Below are 8,749 nucleotides of genomic sequence, written 5' to 3' on the forward strand. Positions count from 1 at the left end.
TGATTTTTAAGCCATAAAAAGTCTAACTGCAAAGTCTAAAATAAAATCCTATTTTTCCCAGGTTTATTCAGCTTTTCTTGCCTGAAATTGGGTGTCAGCATAGGAAATATTACATCTGTCAGTAGAGTCACATAATGACATGAAAAATGATCCAGCCAGGCATTTGTGCAGCAAATAGTTCACTGCCAATATTGCTAAGCACAGAGATTCATTCAAACTAGGGAACAAAGTGGATGACTGAGCTACACAGCCAGTCACATTGCTGCTCTCATTTTTCAAGGACCAATTGGAGAATAAAAGCAGTAACCTGATTGGTTGCTAAATGCAGCTGCTTTGCCTTACATTATAGTAGATTTGTTACAGATGTAACTTAACTTTATCCCATTGTGAAAGCTTTCTATGCCAACGTTTGTTTACTTTTCCAAGAGCTTTACAATTGGTTTTGTTATTTTAAGATAAGTGAACAATAGCTTTTGAATGATTTAACATTAAATAACTTGTTGCAGGAATTTTTAACAGTCAGGCTACATTCACACGGGCAAGTGAAACGCATTCCCATATTGTACTTGCCAAGATGCATTTTTCATGCTGATGTGAGGCGTTTTTTTAAATTCAAAAACACCTTGCATCCTTTCGGTGAAATTGCAATTCTCAGGGGCTTGTTTTACGCACACCAAACTAACGCAAGTGTTTCCCATATGCAATAATGAAAAAATTATCTCACCTATAGAAGAGCTTTTGCGGTACTTGTAGTTTGTCTGCCCAAAGGAAAAACAGCCTTAGATCCGTTTAGCCATCCGGTCCTATGGCTTGTTCATTAGCAAAAAAAGGTGTGGAAATCCAGACACATGGATAAAATTTTTCCTTTGCTTTATTTCCATATCACGCTTGCATAGTCAGGTACATGGTTTCACAGGTACATGGTTTTACAAGTACAAGAACGCGTATCGGCTTTACGCCGATACGCGTTCTTGTACTTGTAAAACCATGTACCTGTGAAACCATGTACCTGACTATGCAAGCGTGATATGGAAATAAAGCAAAGGAAAAATTTTATCCATGTGTCCGGATTCCCACACCTTTTTTTGCTGTTTCCCATATGCCATGCAATGTAGTTGAAGTTCCAATTGGAAATCAAGGGGCGAGGCATTCCTCAGAATGCCAAAAGTTAGAACGTGCTGCATTTTTTTATCCTTACAGCGATGCTGCAAAGAAAAAGTTGCTCATGTGAATGAATCCATTCAAAACAATGGATTTCATATTTAGGAGAGTTTTGCGTGCATCACATAAAACTAATGCGAGAATATTGCTTGTGTGCATAAGCCCTCAAGTTGTCAAGTTAAACTTTACTAAAATTTACTTTAGTAAAGTTTACTACTGTTTATTATAGACGGTGATACAGGAAGTCATTACCTACATGCCATGACGCTTCACAGGAAGGCTTCACTCTTTTGCTCCGTGGAGTCCTATTTTTCTCCTTTTCTCTTTGGCCAGTTTCACATGTGCACTGGAACCTCCAGTCGGAGGGTCTATTGCAGATTCGGCACATGCAGAGCTTTTTCTTCCGGGTAGCTGAGCGCAAACGAAATGGACCCCATTATAGTCAATGGGGTCTGTTTGGCATTGCTCAGTTTCGTCATATGACTGATCCATTCGGCTAGATGTGAAAGCAGCCTTAGGCCTCATTCAGATGAGTGTGGTTTACACATTGCTACAGCAGGAATTCTGCAGTGTACGAGCTGCTCCATGCTCTGCGGAGCAGCACGTTCACATGTCCGTGCTGCAAGCAGAGTGGTGACGCGGCTCCCATAGAAGCCTGTGGTCAGCACCATGGACAGCGCTGCAGCATGGAGCTGATAGGCGAGTTGGCACTCGCGGTCCTATCCTCTGTACCAGCGCAGATTCTGCGCTGGTAAAAGAGCTCTGCATGAGCACTTCCATAGCAACCTATTGGTTGCGTGTAAACCACACACTATCTGAACGAGGCCTTAGACAGCAATCGGACTGGAACTAATCATCTACTGTTGTATCCCAATTGTGCTAATGACTGACGATTTGTGCATGCAGAGACGTTAGTTGGCGCATCACCATTATATTTGGTTGCATTTGCTTGAATGCTTGATTGTTCACCACCTGTTTCAAACCCATTCTAATTTGGGTTCACACTGAAAATGGATCTGGGGAAAACATGTCACATGATTTTCTGCTGCATTACGTTTTTTACATGAATACTGCAGTGAATGAGAGTGGAAGGTTGTCAGATAGCCATGCTGTGATATTTACTTTCTAGGCGCTGCTTCACACGGATGTATTTGTGTGCGTAAAATTTACGTGCAAAATACACAGAGAATAGAACCCAAGGATGTCAATGGGTTTGTACACAATTCCCAATTTTGCGTACGTGCAAAAATAATGGAGCATGCTGTATTTTCTTGCGCATTTGTGCACCAAATGACCCAAAATGTCTGTGGGGATGCTGAAATATGTGTGCAATACACAATCAGAAGCATGAAAAGCAGCACAATTTGCGGGAACTAGAACACATCTGGAACTCATTAGACAATTAAATTGGGCGTGTTTGTGTCCCATGCAAAAAAAAGAACCATGCCTTCCAAATATAAAAAGTACAGTAAAATATACTGATATGTGTGTGAAAAAGACTGGTTTATGCATGAGTCATGCACAATTACACCCATGTGTAGCTGCCCTAATGGTGTTTTTAGATGGAATGGTAGAAAAAAGTTTGATCAAAAATGAACAATAATTATTATCGTTCAGTCTCAGGCCTGTTTCATATGACCATATGCTTTTTTCTGTGTTGCTGTATGTGCTAAAAAAAAACACAAAAATCGCATGAATGTAGAATAGCCACGATCAAGTCCCGATCTTTAGCCACATATTTTCTGCCCTTCGCATGGCCGGATCCAGTGTATCTGCAAAAAAACCCACTGCAGTGTGGAAACCCCACAATCGGCAGAAATCCTCGGAATGACTGCTAATGCTTAAATAGAGGCAGCTGTCATCTTTTCCCAGCATTTTTCACAGAAATATCCAAGCAGCACTTACCATATACCAGATAATGACAAAGCGATCTTCGGTGCGCGCCCAGCATAGGATCTGACCCAGATCCAAATTGTCAGAATAATAATGAAAAAAGGGCAGCAGTATATGGTACAAAAAGCATCTACCAGAATGTGACTTTATTCCTTCATTGGCATAAAAAACAGGTGACGTTTTGACTCCTGTCTGGAGTCTTTATCAAGCTAATCCATTGTGCACAGGACATACATTATATATAAACAAGCGTTGGATGCAGCTAAACTCCCTCCCTCTCACTGTGTCTATGGGAGTTTCCAGCGTATCTTGGCCAATGAAAGGGCTAGACCTACCTTTGGATGCACCGAAACGGACGCTGATGTTCTATTTTTGACAGCGTGATTTTTTTACGTGGCTAAGAATCGCTTATCTGAATGAATACGTTGGACTCCAATGCTTCAGGTGCTTGTGATTTTTTTCCCCAATTTTTGGATGCAGGTAGATAGCAACGTATGTATGTTTGGTAAATAAAGAGCAAATGTGAGACAATGACAAGTTCACTTTTCATCCATTGTTCAGTCTCTACAGGCATAAAAATCATTGTTGGCTCGTTTGTTAATCTTTTGGTTAAGGGTTTCTTGACATGACCATATTTACACATGTTTTTGTGCTCTTAAAGCACAGAGAATAGAGCCCATTGATTTTAAAGTTTTGGGAGATGCGCAAATATACAATGTAATGCATGAAACACTGCACAAAACCACAAAAAATGAACAGCTCAATAGGCCAAAAATTATTTTAATCCCCAGAATGGGTGTGTTGTGTGTGTGTTAACTTACCTTGCGTGCGCAAAAATTGCAGAACTATGCACAGAAATGCGCGCAAATCAGCTTTATGAACCGTGTTCATGTAAAATATGTTGTGCCAAGGCAAGCATTTTTGTGCATATACTCGTGTTAAGCTTTCCTTTTTGTTTGAACAAGCTAATGATGTATCTACCCGTCTAAACAGGCTGCGCGAGAGGAAACGAGTTAGCAGTGATGCCACTCATTCAATCAAACGAGAATCGGCTCTTCTAAAAGGGTCCTATGACTTATTTTTGGTGCAATGGTTCAGGGGTCCCCAACTCCAGTCCTCAGAGACCACCAACAGGTCATGTTTTCAGGATATCCTATGATAAGTACACCTGTGGCAATGTCTGAGGCACCAACAATAATTACATCACCTGTGCAATACTGAGGAAATCCTGAAAACATGACCTGTTGGGGTCCCTGAGGACTGGAGTTGGGGAACACTGCAATAGTTGATAGCTGAACATAATCATGCGATGTTGTTTATGAGAGATTAAGATAGAAGCTTTCAGCAAGTGTTAGAAAAACACACTAGAAAACAGCAGGACTTAATCAAGTGTAGTGTATATGGCGTATACTTATCTCTACGTGGCGCCTTCATCAGCCCGGTGTATTTGTATTTGTACGTTGGAGAGCACAGCTGGTGTTGCCGACAGACACTTCTACTTTAACTAAAGTGCCGTCTACTGAACAATTATCAGATAATTTCAAGTATTCAACTCAAAAAGCAGATCCCACAAAAATATTCCCATCCATAATGGCCGTGTTTGCACATTGATGGCATCATTTCCATAATATTAGAATTTCTACATTGCAAATGGGAACATTGACACAAATCACATAATTTTATAGAGAATAATGATGGAAATTCAGGTTGTAGAATAAATGATTGAGACGTGCGCTCAAGAATGTGATCAATAACAGCGTCTTACACTATGCTTGACCTTTTATTAGGGCTCCTTTATTAGGCAAAATTTATGGGCACAAGAAGCAGAAAATAGTTCCCATTCATTTCAATGGGTTCTTTCATATTTTCCTATTTTTCATATGCATTTCAGTCACAAAAAAACAGCAGCATGCTCTATTTTTCTGTGCATTTACGCACCTTAGATCCCCATAGACGTCAATTGGGGGAGTGAACATTATGTTTTTGGGACAAAACTTTCCAAGCTAAAGTGGTCACATCCGATCACCAGCTGCATAATATACGCCATACCATTCATGTTCATTGCCAAATATTTCCCTGGTGGCAGCGTGTGGTACTTTCTTTGTTTTTTCTCTTTGAGAATTCCTCTTTACAAGTCACTGGTCAGACCACACATGGAATATTATATACAGTTTTGGACAACGGTACTCAAGTACAACATATCAGAGCTGGAGCAGGTACAAAGGTGGGCAACGAAAGTAATAAATGGAATGGACGGACTACAATACCTGAGAGGTTATCAAAATTGGGGTTATTTAGTTTAGAAAAAAGATGGCTGACAGGCGACCTCATAACTATGTATAAATATATCAGGGGGCAAAACAGAGATCTCTTCCATTATCTATTTATACCCAGGACTGTAACAAGAGGGCATGAACTACGTCTGGAGGAAATAAGGTTTCTACACTGACATAAAAGGGTATTCTTTACTGTAAGAGTAGTGAGACTATGAAACTCTCTGCATAAAAATCATTGTTGGCTTGTTTGTTCATCGTTTAAGGGCTTCTTCACACGGCCATGCTTACACATGTTTTTGTGCTCCTTAAACACAGAGAATAGAGCTCATTGATTTAAATGGGTTCAATCTGAGCAGAAAAAAAGTAGAACCTGCTCTATCGTTCTGTGTTTTGCAAAACGAAGGCCTCCATTGAAGTCTTTGGGGGATGTGCATGTAATGCATAAAACACTGCACAAAACTACAAAAAAAGAACACCACAAATTCGCTAAAAGTGTTCGAGAAGGTCCTGGACACCTTTTTTTGAATGTTACAATATCACATATTATAGTCACTAATCACTTTAGAAGGGTCGGTGATCTAGAGAATATTTTGATTGTCAGATCGGAGTTGGAAAGGAATTTTTTCCCCCTAAATTGGGAACATTGGCTTCTACCTCCCTGAATTTTTTTGCCTTCCTCTGGATCAACATTGGGAGGTGGGAGGGTAATAGGCTTAACTGGATGGACATACTGTATGTCTTTTTTTTCAGTCTAACATACCATGTTACTAAACCCCGTACCATACTGAGTATACACACCAGCTATTATTGGGCTCTGCCCATTGTTTTTTTTTATTGTAGAGCTCTAGTTTAACTATGATCACCCTGTAATACAATTTATCTTAAATTGCTTATTTTAAGCCTTTAAAATGTAAAGAAATGGGTGCAAATCGTGTTTCACACAGATAGATGTCAACTCTTATCATCATATGCCAGTGTATATAAGTGTAAAATAAAGATACCTATGCAGCATGTTTAATTTGACAATAGGAGCAGCCTGAGAGATAAATTACATTTGTAATATCTAAAAATAAAATAGTATTTCTACTTTATTTTTTTACTAGAAAATTGGAACACAATTAACATAATTAATGTGATGATATTTATTGCATTTTTATGTACACAATTAAATGTTGTAAGCATTCTGTTGGCGCAGCAAGAAATAATTAGTGCAATTAACTAAAAAAAGAAATAACTATGTGTATTAAAATGAGCAGCAACAGAAGCATACTGCTGTAAAATATAACATTTGCCATATCTGCACAATGTGATAGCTTTATTATGCTGTCTCTTTCTTCATTTCATCCATTTTGTAATTTTATACAGTGTAATTAAAATATTCTCATACAGCTCATTGGAATCCCATGGACAGCTTTGCTAGTTGTAACTTTTGGGGCTAAGGGAGTTATCATAAATGTTGTTATAAGGCAATTTAGAGGACTTTTTCAGTTATTTGCTGCAAGATTTTTTTGCCATGTTATTATTGCTGCTTTGCCCAGGACTGTGTCTGACATTGAAATTAAACTTTGGGCTTTAGGCCACTTTTATATTTGTGTTCAGGTTTCTGTTCGAAATTTAGTTTCTGTGCTCTGTTCTGACAGTAGGAAAATGGAGCCTCTGCCCGAACAGATCCATTTTATATGATGGAATCAAATGGTGCTGCTTGGACCCCGTTGACTATGATGGGGTCTCATCGTCTTCTGTTATGCTTTTACGGATCTGTGCCAAAGGCAACAAACATAGCCTGTGACACAGATGTGAATGTGGCCTTACATTGTTAAATCTCAGGACAGGCATGTGGACTATCATCTGGACATTTCTACCAAGGGCCATGCCATAATTATATAACGGGATGTTTCAATGGACGTGATGTCTTTCCCTTGAGGATTTTCAGCAGGTGAACCTGCAAGATGTGGTGTAAGTATATTTAAATCATTTTCTATTATTCAGTTCAGTAAAGGCGTTTTCTGATATTCCTTTAGCGTATACATTTCTACAGTATTGTATCATCATGCCAAATGGACACCTTTTAACATATATTTAGCCCACAGGAACATAATGATATATAATAGGATATATCTGAATACTTTTCCTTTGGACACAGTGATAGTAGGAGGAATCTGTGTAGACTTCCATGCAACTATTCAGGTAAGTGATCTGATTAATAAAAGCCCTATTTTGCCTTCCGCCATATGCAGTCCATTTTTACTATATATATTTTATAGCATGGCTGTCCTCAGCACCTAAGAGGTAAATGTTGCATATATTTAGAGTCCTTTGATGAGTCACATAAGGGATATCTTGACAGGGATATCTTGACATCTGATATATTTACATTGCAGAGTCATCTTGTTGAATAGGGACAGTGTGGGGCCGCCTTTGTAAAGGTGATCGCTTAATTATCTTCCGATATATATATATGTAGGGTATAATAGTTAACAGGGACAAGTAGGATGAGTGACAGTATCCATTGTGCCCTTCTTCTTTTGTCTATCAGACATATGTGTTGTAAGCCCTATGGAACTCATCATAGTCATCATAATGTAGAAGATATGAGGAATGGCACAAGTGATCACGGATAAAGCAGTAAGACCATTCCTATTCTCCTGTCAGTGTTGTTGAATATCATGGGGTGCATCAAAAGAGGTATAGGGGCACATAGCAAGAACTTTGTTCGTCCTCTTTACAAGTCAAAAGTGAAACCACACATGGAATATTGTGTGCAGTTTTGGACACCGGTACTCAAGAAAAATAAATCAGAGCTTGAGCTGCTACAAAGGCGGGGAACTAAAGTAATAAATGGAATGGGTAGACTACAATACTCAGAGAGGTTATTAAAATTGGGGTTATTTAATTTAGAAAAAAGACGGGATGAGGGGCAACCTAATAACTATGTATAAATATATCAGGGGAAAATACAGAGATCTCTTCCATTATCTTTTTATACCCAGGACTGTGACTGTAACAAGCAGGCATCCATAATGTCAAGAGGACAGAAGATTTCTACAGCAACATAGAAGTGGGTTTTTTACTGTAAGAGCAGTGAGACTATGGAACTCTCTGCCTGAGGATGTGCAGATGGTGAACTCACTAGAAGAGCCTAGACGTGGAACTGGAACTGGATGGACACATGTCTTTTTTTGGCCTAACATACTATGTTACTATGTCAAATTGATAGAACATAGCATATAACACTAAAAAGGTGATTAGACAATGCGGTTGCAAGTGACACTGTAAATAAATCACTTGGTCCTTTAGTTTTTGTACATAGGGAACACTGTACATTTTAATAATGTATCACTGACTATCCTTTTTTAACTAATATTTATTTCAAATGTTATGATTTAGATTGTACAGTGGTGCCTTGGGTTAAGAGTTTA

Source organism: Eleutherodactylus coqui, chromosome 3, assembly GCF_035609145.1.
Source record: "Eleutherodactylus coqui strain aEleCoq1 chromosome 3, aEleCoq1.hap1, whole genome shotgun sequence".
NCBI lineage: Eukaryota > Metazoa > Chordata > Amphibia > Anura > Eleutherodactylidae > Eleutherodactylus > Eleutherodactylus coqui.